At 50.7% G+C, this 17,372-nt stretch overlaps 1 protein-coding gene across 10 annotated transcripts in view; it reads right to left on the bottom strand.

Moving 5' to 3' along the window:
* invs (inversin) overlaps positions 1 to 17,372 on the bottom strand; it is a 498,042-nt gene that overhangs the window by 452,181 nt on the left and 28,489 nt on the right. The gene's annotated exons all lie outside the window — the stretch shown is intronic.

Here is a 17,372-nt window from a genome sequence, read left to right as displayed (position 1 = left end):
CAGGGAGAGAGAGAGAGAGACAGGGAGAGAGAGAGAGAGAGAGAGACAGGAGAGAGAGAGAGAGAGAGACAGGGAGAGAGAGAGACAGGAGAGAGAGAGAGACAGGGAGAGAGAGAGAGAGACAGGGAGAGAGAGAGAGAGACAGGGAGAGAGAAGAGAGAGACAGGGAGAGAGAGAGAGAGACAGGGAGAGAGAGAGAGAGACAGGGAGAGAGAGAGAGAGAGACAGGGAGAGAGAGAGAGAGAGAGACAGGGAGAGAGAGAGAGAGAGAGACAGGGAGAGAGAGAGAGAGAGACAGGGAGAGAGAGAGAGACATCCCCCCCCCCCCCCCCGAGTGAGTGACACACACACATCCCTCCCCCCCCCACCCCCCGAGTGAGTGACACACACACATCCCTCCCCCCTCACCCCCGAGTGAGTGACACACACACATCCCTCCCCCCTCACCCCCGAGTGAGTGACACACACACATCCCTCCCCCCGCAGCGAGTGAGTGACACACACACATCCCTCCCCCCGCAGCGAGTGAGTGACACACACACATCCCTCCCCCCGCAGCGAGTGAGTGACACACACATCCCTCCCCCCGCAGCGAGTGAGTGACACACACACACACACACAGCGTGAGTGACACACACACACACACAGCGTGAGTGACACACACACACACACAGCGTGAGTGACACACACACACACACAGCGTGAGTGACACACACACACACACACACACACAGCGTGAGTGACACACACACACACACACACACAACGTGAGTGACACACACACACACACACAACGTGAGTGACACACACACACACACACACAGCGTGAGTGACACACACACACACAGCGTGAGTGACACACACACACACACACACAGCGTGAGTGACACACACACACACACACACAGCGTGAGTGACACACACACACACACACACACAGCGTGAGTGACACACACACACACACACACAGCGTGAGTCATACACACACACACACAGCGTGAGTCACACACACACACACACAGCGTGAGTCACACACACACACACACACAGCGTGAGTCACACACACACAGCGTGAGTCACACACACACAGCGTGAGTCACACACACACAGCGTGAGTCACACACACACACACACAGCGTGAGTCACACACACACACACACAGCGTGAGTCACACACACACACACACAGCGTGAGTCTCACACACACACAGCGTGAGGACACACACACAGCGTGAGACACACACACACACAGCGTGAGACACACACACACACAGCGTGAGACACACACACACACAGCGTGAGACACACACACACACAGCGTGAGACACACACACACACACACACACACACACACACACACACACACACAGAGTGACACACACACAGCGTGAGTGACACACACACACACAGCGTGAGTGACACACACACACACAGCGTGAGTGACACACACACACACAGCGTGAGTGACACACACACACACACAGCGTGAGTGCACACACACACACACAGCGTGAGTGACACACACACACACAGCGTGAGTGACACACACACACACACAGCGTGAGTGACACACACACACACACAGCGTGAGTGACACACACACACACACACACAGCGTGAGTGACACACACACACACAGCGTGAGTGACACACACACACACACACACAGCGTGAGTGACACACACACACACACACACAGCGTGAGTGACACACACACACACACAGCGTGAGTGACACACACACACACAGCGTGAGTGACACACACACACACACAGCGTGAGTGACACACACACACACAGCGTGAGTGACACACACACACACAGCGTGAGTGACACACACACACACAGCGTGAGTGACACACACACACACAGCGTGAGTGACACACACACACACACACAGCGTGAGTGACACACACACACACACAGCGTGAGTGACACACACACAGCGTGAGTGACACACACACACACACAGCGTGAGTGACACACACACACACACAGCGTGAGTGACACACACACACACAGCGTGAGTGACACACACACACACAGCGTGAGTGACACACACACACACAGCGTGAGTGACACACACACACACAGCGTGAGTGACACACACACACACACACAGCGTGAGTGACACACACACACACACACAGCGTGAGTGACACACACACACACACACAGCGTGAGTGACACACACACACACACACAGCGTGAGTGACACACACACACACACACACAGCGTGAGTGACACACACACACACACACAGCGTGAGTGACACACACACACACACAGCGTGAGTGACACACACACACACACAGCGTGAGTGACACACACACACACACAGCGTGAGTGACACACACACACACACAGCGTGAGTGACACACACACACACAGCGTGAGTGACACACACACACACACACACACACAGCGTGAGTGACACACACACACACACACACACAGCGTGAGTGACACACACACACACAGCGTGAGTGACACACACACACACACACAGCGTGAGTGACACACACACACACACACAGCGTGAGTGACACACACACACACACACACACACACGCGTGAGTGACACACACACACACACACACAGCGTGACACACACACACACAGCGTGACACACACACACACACACACACACACACACAGCGTGACACACACACACACACACACACACACACACACAGCGTGACACACACACACACAGCGTGACACACACACACACACACACACACACACACACAGCGTGACACACACACACACAGCGTGACACACACACACACAGCGTGACACACACACACACAGCGTGACACACACACACACACACACACACACACACACACACGTGACACACACACACACACACACAGCGTGACACACACACACACACACAGCGTGACACACACACACAGCGTGACACACACACACACAGCGTAACACACACACACACAGCGTAACACACACACACACAGCGTGACACACACACACACACACAGCGTGACACACACACACACACACAGCGTGACACACACACACACAGCGTGACACACACACACACAGCGTGACACACACACACAGCGTGACACACACACACACACACACACACACACAGCGTGACACACACACACACAGCGTGACACACACACACACACAGCGTGACACACACACAGCGTGACACACACACAGCGTGACACACACACACAGCGTGACACACACACAGCGTGACACACACACACACACACACACAGCGTCACACACACACACACACAGCGCGTGACACACACACACAGCGCGTGACACACACACACAGCGCGTGACACACACACACAGCGCGTGACACACACACACAGCGCGTGACACACACACACAGCGCGTGACACACACACACACACACACACACACACAGCGTCACACACACACACACACAGCGCGTGACACACACACACAGCGCGTGACACACACACACAGCGCGTGACACACACACACACAGCGCGTGACACACACACACACACAGCGCGTGACACACACACACACACATGCGCGTGACACACACACACACACAGCGCGTGACACACACACACACACACACAGCGCGTGACACACACACACACACACAGCGCGTGACACACACACACACACACACAGCGCGTGACACACACACACACACACACAGCGCGTGACACACACACACACACACACACACACAGCGTGACACACACACACACAGCGTGACACACACACACACACACAGCGTGACACACACACACACACAGCGTGACACACACACACAGCGTGACACACACACACACACACACAGCGTGACACACACACACACACACACAGCGTGACACACACACACACACACAGCGTGACACACACACACACACACACACACACACACAGCGTGACACACACACACACAGCGTGACACACACACACACACACAGCGTGACACACACACAGCGTGACACACACAGCGTGACACACACAGCGTGACACACACACAGCGTGACACACACACACACACACACACACACACACACACACAGCGTCACACACACACAGCGTCACACACACACACACACACAGCGCGTCACACACACACACACACAGCGCGTGACACACACACACACACAGCGCGTGACACACACACACACACAGCGCGTGACACACACACACACACAGCGCGTGACACACACACACACACAGCGCGTGACACACACACACACACAGCGCGTGACACACACACACACACAGCGCGTGACACACACACACACAGCGCGTGACACACACACACACACACACAGCGCGTGACACACACACACACACACACAGCGCGTGACACACACACACACACACACACAGCGCGTGACACACACACACACACACACAGCGCGTGACACACACACACACAGCGCGTGACACACACACACACACACACACACACAGCGCGTGACACACACACACACACACACACACACACAGCGCGTGGCACACACACACACACACAGCGCGTGACACACACACACACACACAGCGCGTGACACACACACACACACACACACACACACAGCGCGTGACACACACACACACACACACACACACACACACACACACACACAGCGCGTGACACACACACACAGCGCGTGACACACACACACAGCGCGTGACACACACACACACACACACAGCGTGACACACACACACACACAGCGTGACACACACACACACAGCTGACACACACACACACAGCGTGACACACACACACAGCACGTGACACACACACACACACAGCGCGTGACACACACACACACACACACACACACACAGCGCGTGACACACACACACACACACAGCGCGTGACACACACACACACACACAGCGCGTGACACACACACACACACACACACAGCGCGTGACACACACACACACAGCGCGTGACACACACAGCGCGTGACACACACACACACACAGCGCGTGACACACACACACAGCGCGTGACACACACACACACACACACACAGCGCGTGACACACACACACAGCGCGTGACACACACACACACAGCGCGTGACACACACACACACACAGCGCGTGACACACACACACACACAGCGCGTGACACACACACACACACAGCGCGTGACACACACACACACACAGCGCGTGGCACACACACACACACAGCGCGTGACACACACACACACACACAGCGCGTGACACACACACACACACAGCGCGTGACACACACACACACACAGCGCGTGACACACACACACACACACACACACAGCGCGTGACACACACACACACACACACACACACAGCGCGTGACACACACACACACACACACAGCGCGTGACACACACAGCGCGTGACACACACACACACACAGCGCGTGACACACACACACACACACAGCGCGTGACACACACACACACAGCGCGTGACACACACACACACACAGCGCGTGACACACACACACACACAGCGCGTGACACACACACACACACAGCGCGTGACACACACACACACACAGCGCGTGACACACACACACACACAGCGCGTGACACACACACACACACACAGCGCGTGACACACACACACACACACAGCGCGTCACACACACACACACACAGCGCGTCACACACACACACACAGCGCGTCACACACACACACACAGCGCGTCACACACACACACACAGCGCGTCACACACACACACACAGCGCGTCACACACACACACACAGCGCGTCACACACACACACACAGCGCGTCACACACACAGCGCGTCACACACACAGCGCGTCACACACACACACACAGCGCGTCACACACACACACACAGCGCGTCGCCACACACACACACACACACACACACACACACACACACACACACACACACACACACACACACACACACACACACACACACACACACACACACACACACACACACACACACACACACACACACACACACACACACACACACACACACACACACACACACACACACACACACACACACACACACACACACACACACACACACACACACACACACACACACACACACACACACACACACACACACACACACACACACACACACACACACACACAGAGTGAGTGACACACACACACACCCAGAGTGAGTGACACACACACACCCAGAGTGAGTGACACACACACACACACCCAGAGTGAGTGACACACACACACACACCCAGAGTGAGTGACACACACACACACCCAGAGTGAGTGACACACACACACACCCAGTGAGTGACACACACACACACCCAGTGAGTGACACACACACACACCCAGAGTGAGTGACACACACACACACCCAGAGTGAGTGACACACACACACACCCAGAGTGAGTGACACACACAGACCCCCACCCCCACACACACAGACCCCCACCCCCACACACACAGACCCCCACCCCCACACACACAGACCCCCACCCCCACACACACACAGACCCCCACCCCCACACACACACAGACCCCCACCCCCCCACACACACAGACCCCCACCCCCACACACACAGACCCCCACCCCCACACACACAGACCCCCACCCCCACACACACAGACCCCCACCCCCACACACACAGACCCCCACCCCCACACACACAGACCCCCACCCCCACACACACAGACCCCCACCCCCACACACACAGACCCCCACCCCCACACACACAGACCCCCACCCCCACACACACAGACCCCCACCCCCACACACACAGACCCCCACCCCCACACACACAGACCCCCACCCCCACACACACAGACCCCCACCCCCACACACACAGACCCCCACCCCCACACACACAGACCCACACCCCCACACACACAGACCCACACCCCCACACACACAGACCCACACCCCCACACACACAGACCCACACCCCCACACACAGACCCACACCCCCACACACAGACCCACACACGCAGAGACGCACACACGCAGACACACAGACAAAGAGAGTGTGCGAGACAGGCAGCGAGAGGTATGGAGGGAAAGATTAAAGAGCTCTAGCCTACCACAACATGCCCTTGGCTAAGCAAGTAGGCAGAGGATGTAGTAGATATGAAGTTTCATTTCAATTTAGTAGCAGGTGAATAAAGAGGAAGCCCATTCAAAATGGAGAAGCACGTGGCCTAGGAATGGAAATTAGAGTAAAGGGTAATGAGAAGGTAAAGGAGTATGGGACATAATGTGATGGAGAGCAAATACAAGCAGTTAATAGACGTGATTGGAAAGAAGCTGACTTGAATACCATTTTCACCTTACTACAAATCCTGAATAGAGCATTTAGATCATCCACAATAGTCCTCAACACCGGTGCCCGCAAGGCTGCGTACTTAGCCCCCTACTCTACTCCCTGTACACACACGACTGCATGGCAAAACTTGGTTCCAACTCCATCTACAAGTTTGCTGACGATACGACCATAGTGGGCCGGATCTCGAATAACGATGAGTCCGAATACAGGAGGGAGATAGAGGACCTAGTGGAGTGGTGTAGTGACAACAATCTCTCCCTCAATGCCAGCAAAACTAAAGAGCTGGTAATTGACTTCAGGAAGCAAAGTACTGTACACACCCCTGTCAGCATCAACGGGGCCGAGGTGGAGATGGTTGGCAGTTTCACATTCCTAGGGGTGCACATCTCCAAAAATCTGTCCTGGTCCACCCACGTCGACGCTACCACCAAGAAAGTACAACAGCGCCTATACTTCCTCAGGAAACTAAGGAAATTCGGCATGTCCACATTGACTCTTACCAACTTTTACAGATGCACCATAGAAAGCATCCTATCGGGCTGCATCACAGCCTGGTATGGCAACTGCTCAGCCCAGGACCGCAAGAAACTTCAGAGAGTCGTGAACACCGCCCAGTCCATCACACAAACCTGTATCCCATCCATTGACTCCATCTATACCTCCCGCTGCCTGGGGAAAGTGGGCAGCATAATCAAAGATCCCTCCCACCCGGCTTACTCACTCTTCCAACTTCTTCCATCGGGCAGGAGATACAGAAGTCTGAGAACACGCACGAACAGACTCAAAAACAGCTTCTTCCCCACCGTCACCAGACTCTTAAATGACCCTCTTATAGAACATAGAAAATACAGCACAGAACAGGCCCTTCGGCCCACGATGTTGTGCCGAACCTTTGTCCTAGATTAATCATAGATTATCATTGAATTTACAGTGCAGAAGGAGGCCATTCGGCCCTTTGAGTCTGCACCGGCTCTTGGAAAGAGCACCCTACCCAAACTCAACACCTTCACCCAACACCAAGGGCAATTTGGACATTAAGGGCAATTTATCATTGGCCAATTCACCTAACCTGCACATCTTTGGATTGTGGGAGGAAACCGGAGCACCCGGAGGAAACCCACGCAGACACGGGGAGGACGTGCAGACTCCGCACAGTCAGTGACCCAAGCCGGAATCGAACCTGGGACCCTGGAGCTGTGAAGCAATTGTGCTATCCACAATGCTACCGTGCTGCCCTTGAGAACAAATAAATCTACACTATATCATTTAACCGTAATCCATGTACCTATCCAATAGCTGCTTGAAGGTCCCTAATGTTTCCGACTCAACTACTTCCACAGGCAGTGCATTCCATGCCCCCACTACTCTCTGGGTAAAGAACCTACCTCTGATATCCCTCCTATATCTTCCACCTTTCACCTTAAATTTATGTCCCCTTGTAATGGTTTGTTCCACCCGGGGAAAAAGTCTCTGACTGTCTACTCTATCTATTCCCCTGATCATCTTATAAACCTCTATCAAGTCGCCCCTCATCCTTCTCCGTTCTAATGAGAAAAGGCCTAGCACCCTCAACCTTTCCTCGTAAGACCTACTCTCCATTCCAGGCAACATCCTGGTAAATCTTCTTTGCACCTTTTCCAAAGCTTCCACATCCTTCCTAAAATGAGGCGACCAGAACTGTACACAGTACTCCAAATGTGGCCTTACCAAAGTTTTGTACAGCTGCATCATCACCTCACGGCTCTTAAATTCAATCCCTCTGTTAATGAACGCGAGCACACCATAGGCCTTCTTCACAGCTCTATCCACTTGAGTGGCAACTTTCAAAGATGTATGAACATAGACCCCAAGATCTCTCTGCTCCTCCACATTGCCAAGAACTCTACCGTTAACCCTGTATTCCGCATTCATATTTGTCCTTCCAAAATGGACAACCTCACACTTTTCAGGGTTAAACTCCATCTGCCACTTCTCAGCCCAGCTCTGCATCCTATCTATGTCTCTTTGCAGCCGACAACAGCCCTCCTTACTATCCACAACTCCACCAATCTTCGTATCATCTGCAAATTTACTGACCCACCCTTCAACTCCCTCATCCAAGTCATTAATGAAAATCACAAACAGCAGAGGACCCAGAACTGATCCCTGCGGTACGCCACTGGTAACTGGGATCCAGGCTGAATATTTGCCATCCACCACCACTCTCTGACTTCTATCGGTTAGCCAGTTCGTTATCCAACTGGCCAAATTTCCCACTATCCCATGCCTCCTTACTTTCTGCATAAGCCTACCATGGGGAACTTTATCAAATGCCTTACTAAAATCCATGTACACTACATCCACTGCTTTACCTTCATCCACATGCTTGGTCACCTCCTCAAAGAATTCAATAAGATTTGTAAGGCAAGACCTACCCCTCACAAATCCGTGCTGACTATCCCTAATCAAGCAGTGTCTTTCCAGATGCTCAGAAATCCTATCCTTCAGTACCCTTTCCATTACTTTGCCTACCACCGAAGTAAGACTAACTGGCCTGTAATTCCCAGGGTTATCCCTAGTCCCTTTTATGGACTGACCTAGTTAACACTACACCCTGTATGCTTCATCCGATGCCAGTGCTTATGTAGTTACATTGTATATGTTGTGTTGCCCTATTATGTATTTTCTTTTATTCCCTTTTCTTCTCATGTACTTAATGATCTGTTTGAGCTGCTCGCAGAAAAATGTTTTTCACTGTACCTCGGTACATGTGACAATAAACAAATCCAATCCAATCCAATGCATTGTCAAACTCGGGGGTGAACCCGCGGGTGGGTGTCGGGAGAGTCGCGGAGCCATCCGCTGCGGCGCTCCCGATCGCGCAAATCTGCACGCAGCAGCCGGCTGTTAATAACGCCGGCTGCAAGCGGTCTTCAAAATGGCCGTGAACATGTAAAAAAAAAATGCGGCCGCATTGATCTGGCACGCATGCGCATCGGCACGCATATGCATAGTTTTGCGCATGCGCACCGATGATCTGGCACGCATGCGCAGTGCGGCCGCTTTTTATTTTAAAACGGCCACAGCTTTTTGTTTTACAAGTTCAGGGCGTGTTTTTTTTTTTAAAAACTAGTTCAGGGGTGTTTTATTTGATAAAGTTTTCTCGGATAAAAATGCAGAACTTTGGACAGATGGAGACTCCATACTTTCCGACACCGGAAGGCTTCACCTTCATCCAACAGGTTCCATGCGAGGAGCACGTACAAGGGCCAAAGGGACCCAAAACCATTACCTACATTTTTATCAGTAGCAAACAAGGTAAGAGAAAATGGTGGGTCACGCAGGTCGGCCGGCGTGGGTCGCGAAGGTCGGCCGCCATGGGTCACGAAGGTCGGCCGGCAGGTAAAAATGTGTCCCCGGAAAAAAGGTTTGTAGAACATCGATTTAGATATTGGTGGCACCTAGCCCTACCATAACAAAAATGCTACCCACCACTTACCTGATGAAAAAAGAAAAACATTATGGCATGGGAAGCACATGAGGAAATAAATAAATGAAAGACAGAGAAACAGTTAAACAGAGACAGAAGAGACCAATGAGAGTGAGACTATTATCACATATGCATTGGTATGGAATGTCGACTTGCAATATATTGAAATGTTGCATCCAATATTGGTTTCATGGAACTATATAATTTACTTCCTCAAATATTCAATTCTTTCACTCCCTTGATCATCGAGTCCCTACAGTACAGGAAGCCATTTGGCCCATCGAGTCTGCACCGACCCTTCAAATGAGCACTCTACCCATTTACACTCCCCCGTCATCCTGCCTTATCCCCATGACCCAGAGCCTAACCTGCACATCCCTGGTCACGAAGGGCAATTTAGCATGGCCAAACCACCTAGCCCGCATATCTTTGGACTGTGGGAGGAAACCGGAGCACCCGGAGGAAACCCACGCAGACACGGGGAGAATGTACAAATTCTACACAGACAAAGGCCAGAATTGAACCCAGGTTCCTGGTGCTGTGAGGTAGCAGTGCTAACCACCGTGCCACTTTAACACAATTTGTTTTTAAAGGTATATTGCTTACCTTTACAATGGTCCACACTTCCCATGTGACTCAATGGGTCTTCCAAATGCCAAGTTACATTTCGGAGATGTGGATGTTGCTGTTCTCCACAGCTCCATCTTACTGAAGTCTATGTTGGGTCACCAAACAGAACATCTGCCACCTTTCCCAGCTCCCCACATGCCCAAAGGATCAGGAGTATTTTCCCCTTCCTATCTGCTTGCTTCCAAACACACTGCTCTGAGCATCGGTGACTTTATCACTCTTCTCCAACCTGTATTTCCCAACCCCTAATCAGCCCATCCTCCACCCCAAACTTCAGTAGTATTTCCCCTGTATGCAAAATGACCAGCAACAATCCAAGTAGATTTAATTTTTAAATCAATGACTCCTGCTCTTTTACTTGAAGGAATGAAACTTTCAGGTTAATTGCCATCATTAACTTCTCACATTGTTAAAAGTATACTTATATTTGGAAATGCTTGCCCCAAGTATGTGGCAGTTATATTTCATATCTCTGTGCAAAGACAGGAACTTCACAACATTCAAATGTTGGTCAATGGTGAGGCAGGCTGCAAAATGATTGAAAAATAATTCAACATAAATGATTTGCATTTGCTGATAAACATAGTAGCTGTACTTCAAGTGCACTTTAAGACATCTGGTGGTTGTGAAATACACTATATAAATGAAAGTCTTTTTTTAAGTCAAATACACAGATGAGGTTTCTATGTTGTAATTGTGTTCCTTTTCCATTATAGTTATTTTACAGAAAGAAATTGCAGATCACCAAATGGATAGCAATTTAACTGTTATTGTGCAACATAATCGGAATTGGAATATTGGATTTTACTTGACTGTACATTAAAGAAGACAAGCATATTCTGTCTCATAAATGAAAATTCCAATGATAGAAAATAATAAGACATGTTTCTTGCAGCTTTCTCCAACAATTTCAACTGTAATTTCCTTGCAGCATTTGCAGAGAGAAACAGAGTTAACACTTCAGGGCTATGACAGACCTGAAATGTTAACTCTGTTTCTGCTGCCAGGCCTGCTGAGTATTTCCACCATTTTCTGTTTCATTTCATATTTCCAGCATCCACAGTATTTTGCTCTCATGTTGTTTAAAACTTATATTATTTGTGATTCATGAATTACACACAGATGAGTAGCCCTCAGAATTACCTCGTGGCTGAGGTGGTGGTGGTGGCGGTGGCTGTGGTGGCGAGGGAAAAGAGGGAGAAAATACACCCACCCTGTCACTACCTGGCTGTGTTGACATTCTGTGTACCATATTTAACTGGCACCGGAACGTACATGTCTCCCTCTCTCTGGGACGCATAGATATCTGCTGACCAGAGGAGGAAGGTTTCAAGCCACAAGAAGGTGGCTGCACCCCATTTCGGCCCAACACCCTCGAGGCTTAATTCAAAATGTGTGGGAGCATTGGGGTGTTCTGTACTCAAGAGACAGCTCCAGAAAGCACGTCAGCCTCAACACAGCAGGACATCACAGTGGAGATTCACGTAGCTGGCCACTGTATCTGCAATGCCATCCGCTGAGGGAAGAGAATGAATAATCTCATCTGATCCACTAAGGTGCCATACTTCAACTCCCTCCAAAGTCAAACTCTCATCATGGCATCATGTACTTAAGGGGCATTATCTTCAGGGATCACACACAACCATTAATGGGGGACACATAACACCACTGATTGCCTCACAGAAGCTATCATATCACCATTTCATCTATCATGTTCACAAGCAATCTACAGTCCCTCCTGGGGTGCGTTCACCACACACAGGCTTCTCAATCTAGGTCCCAGAGAATAGGAGGGATAACCCACAATGTAACCCTCACCCAGCTAAAGGAGGATACCTCTGAGCTGGCTGTGGAGGACAAGGATCGCGCCTGTGGGAAGGGTAGACCAATCTCTCCCAGCAACCTGGTACAGATTACGCTGCCAGGAGTTCATCACATACTACATTCACGTGAGTGAAACGCAATCTTGTGTTCTGCCTACTCATGAACTAAAACTCCCCTCTCTCGTATGGGCAATATCAAATCCAGGGAGACAAAGCTGACCAATATAAACCCCAGCCCCCAAACACATGAGATGAGGAAGCTGAAGAAGCCTCCGAGAAAGAGACGGCACTACACACAGCAACACCCTCCACCAGCACAGAAACACAAAGCTCGCTGGGTCTAGAGTCACCTACCAGAGAACACCTCACTGACCTACCCCCATGGCAAACGGAGGCACCGACAGCCCAGGTATCCGACACTTGAAGGACTGCTGGAGGTGACCCGCTGAGTCAGAATCAGATGTGTCAGAATCAGATGTCGAGTCTCTGACAGCAGCCATCAGCACAATGATTGAGATGCAACAACAGGCAGCCTGTGGCTCTGAGTTTTACTGTCGCTTTGAGTTTGAACTAGTTTTGTTCTGCACAGTTTGAAAGAAGGTTTTTTTCTCTATCTACATTTTAAAAGCTGTTTCCAGACTGCTTGATAACTTGAAAAGAAATAACTGTTTTCTGGAAGGAATTCAAACCTGCTGTTTTGGAAAGAAAACAAGCACTTCCATACCAGGTGTTGAGTGGTGTGTGCTGGGCCGCACCTTTGAAAAGGGGTTTCTGGTTTATGCGATCTTGTTATGAAGTTGGAACAGCTTAATGGGGGAATTTATTAAGGGTGACACAGAGATTACTGCAGTTGTGTGGGGTATTTATGTTTGAAGTTGATAAAAATGCTTACTGTGTGTGTTTATAAAAATGTTAACTAAATTCGCAGAATAAAGCTTGTTTTTGATTAAAAGTGCTTAAGGCCTCTGTTCAATAACACCTGAAAGCCAGGCCCTTGCGCTCATCGTAACCAAAATCAATAAACAGTTGTAGGTCAGGTGAACTCCATGATATACTTTGGAGTTTTATAAACCCTGGCCCATAACAGTATAGTCAGACTGGAGCAAACAATGGAAGAATCTGTCTGCGTTCTGTTTGATATCGTGGCTCTGACATGCCAGTGCCTCGAAGTCACCATGGCACGTTGATGACCACCTGCTTGTGGACACCATTAGTGCAGAGGCAATAGGGGAGCAGGCCACCTTGATCTCCCTCCAGATGGTCCTTCTCCTCAAAGATTCAGGGAGAGGCCCTCAGGCACCCATAGGGAGGAGGAGCATCAGCCAGACACCCTAGGGGGCCTCCACACAGGACACTCCAAAGGGTGTGCAACCATTCCAAATCCCCTCCATCTGTGACCACATCCACGCCATCCCTGTTCAGGCCAGGGTAGGAGCATTTTCCCAGAGCAGGAAGCCCTGATCAGGCCAGGACTCTCCAGTGCTCAGGCCACCAGAGGAAGTCCAAGGTCATCACAGACATCAGGATGTATCAATCGGTGGGCTGCATCCACTTTTGCTGAAGGTGTCAAGAGGCTGCACACTTGTCAGGGTTAGGAAAATTAGCAGACCAAGGCAGGCCAGCAGCACGGTTCAATTCCCATACCAGCCTCCCCGAACAGGCTTTTCACAGTAACTTCATTTGAAGCCTACTTGTGACAATAAGTGATTTTCGTTTCATTTTTTCATTTCATTTGACTCCTCTTTTTTTTGAGGTGTAACCATCAACGCACAGTGATAGTCTCCCCTTGTGAACTTCAAATTCATGTGATGTCAACCTCACCAAAGACGGTTTTGGCACCCTTGTGTGTTGGCATGGAGAGGTGTTAAAATCTTTATTGGAGGGGTGCGCTTCATTCATTTGTAACCCTTTTTCCTAATGACACACCATTGCGTGAGGGTAGCTCAGCAGCCCTGTGAGATTGGTCGCTGTTGCGTCTCCTCAGTAGTAATGCCAAAGGACAAGACGTAGACGGGAGGATGATATCCCCAATCATGCCCTTACCTCACTGGCCGCTGTAATTTCTCATTAAATGTGGTGAACCTTGAATCAGGCAAGTTGCTAGTCTTCTTGCTGCTGTTTCAACTTTCATTTCCAGAGCAAGTACATACAGGGTGTATTGCTGCCCTTATTAGAGATCATGGCCTGGTGAATCATGAGGCGAGAAGGCTCAAGTTTGAATGCTGAACTTGCAGTCCATATGACTGGTTGGGCATCTCTTCGAATGCAATGGAAGGGGATTAAGGGTCAGGGAGAGAAATGTGGCCATCTCCCATTGCCTTCATTTTGCTCCTACTGGAATCTGGCAGCAATTAAAGTGATACGGGCATGTCTTATACGTTGTGCTTCCTCAAGGACATTGTCCCTTGAAAACTCACTCTCATCACCCGCTGGAGGTTCCTGGCCCCACTGTTCATCCTCCTATGAGCTCTCATGCTCCTCCATTTCTCTGGCAAGGGGTCACCCCTTTGAAATGCCAGATTGTGAAAGGTGCAATAGTGATGTGAGAGACCCTGTCTGCAGTGTGCTGCAGTGCCCCACCTGAGCAGTCCAAACAGCAGAAATAAATCTTCAGAATGCCAACAGTCTGCTCAATTCAGGGCCATGTGGAGCTGTGAGCTGCACTGTACCTTCCTCGGAAGCAGTCTTCTTTTGTAATATATAAATTTAGAGTACCCAATTCATTTTTTCCATTTAAGGGCAATTCAGCGTGGCCAATCCACTTACCTGCACATCTTTGGTTTGTGGGGGCGAGACCCACGCAAACACGGGGCAAATGTGCAAACTCCACACGGACAGTGACCCAGGGTCGGGATCGAACCTGGGACCTCGGCACTGTGAGGCAACAGTGCTAACCACACCTCCGAAGCATTCAGGATCTTCAAACATGCAAGGCTCCTGGCAGTGAGTCAGGATGTAGGAGTCATGTCAACTCGCAGGGTATCAGGCACTGACATGCATTATGAACTTGCAAGGATCACACACCCCAGCTGCACATGATGGAATGAAAGCCATCATGTGCAGCTGGGGTGTGTGCAGTTGATGAACATTACAGGCTGCTGCCCAGGAACGCTTAAAGCCGTCGATTGCACCTTGCACTCTTGGGAAGCCATTGAATCTCACAGCTAGGCTATGTTCATCAGGTGTAAACCTCACAGTGATGTGCCTTGCTGCAGAGGGCATCGGTGACTGCCTTGATGCACCTGTGTGGCAGAATGAGTTGCCACACAGGTCTCCTGTGGATTACAGGCAAAAAAATCCAACTTGATGGTGACCTCCAAGGCCAATGGCAGGGGAGAGCTTCCTACTCCGCAGGGTATTATAGTTCCTTATGAAGAATGTAACAGATGTGATCTATCGGAGCTCAGGACAAACACAGACGTGTGTTGCACCGTCTCTTATTCATGGCAAATAGCAGAGTCTTCTTCAGTAGCTGCTTGGTCCAGTGAGTCACCTCCATAGTCTGGGACTATCCTGTCGATCCTCATTCTTGCTATGGCTCTCCTGCACCCTGGAACTCTGGTCGGGCTTACTCCTGAAGCTGAACTTGGCGCTGCCTGTCCCTTCTTCTCATCATCCATTGCATTAGTGTTGTGGTCTGTAGCCAGTTAAAATGGCTAACTCCCGATTTAGAATGGCTAACTCCCGATTTAAAATGGCGAACGACAAAGGCTGATGGGAAAGTCAGCCAACAGGACACAAGCGAGCAGCTGCAGGTTGAATGTATATTAACCTCTGGAACAGCCAGACAAGACCGGCAACCATCAACATAACAAAACACCAGCCATCTGCATATTAATGAGCAATCCCCGGGAACAATGAGCAACATTTAGAAACATTTAGCCAAACCAGACTCTTTGGCGCCAGCAGAAGCCTACACAATGGGAGGTGAACGACCACCTCAGGACCGCCCATCGATCAGGGAACCGCTCCAGCAGTGGAGAAAATCGAACCAAGTGATTGGGACAAAGTCCAATCACTTGGGACCAGGTACAGGGTCCACCCCGAAAGGCGGGAAGCCCCTGGGGACTAGAAGAATCAAGCCCAAGTTCAAATCGCCCCTCTGGTTCTCTGCTTGACCGGGTCACTCAGCAACACGAACCA

The sequence above is a fragment of the Scyliorhinus torazame genome, chromosome 6 (genome assembly GCF_047496885.1).
Source record: "Scyliorhinus torazame isolate Kashiwa2021f chromosome 6, sScyTor2.1, whole genome shotgun sequence".
Taxonomy (NCBI): Eukaryota; Metazoa; Chordata; class Chondrichthyes; order Carcharhiniformes; family Scyliorhinidae; genus Scyliorhinus; species Scyliorhinus torazame.
Note: the sequence above shows the minus strand (reverse complement) of the source record. Positions and strands in the feature narration are given on the sequence as shown.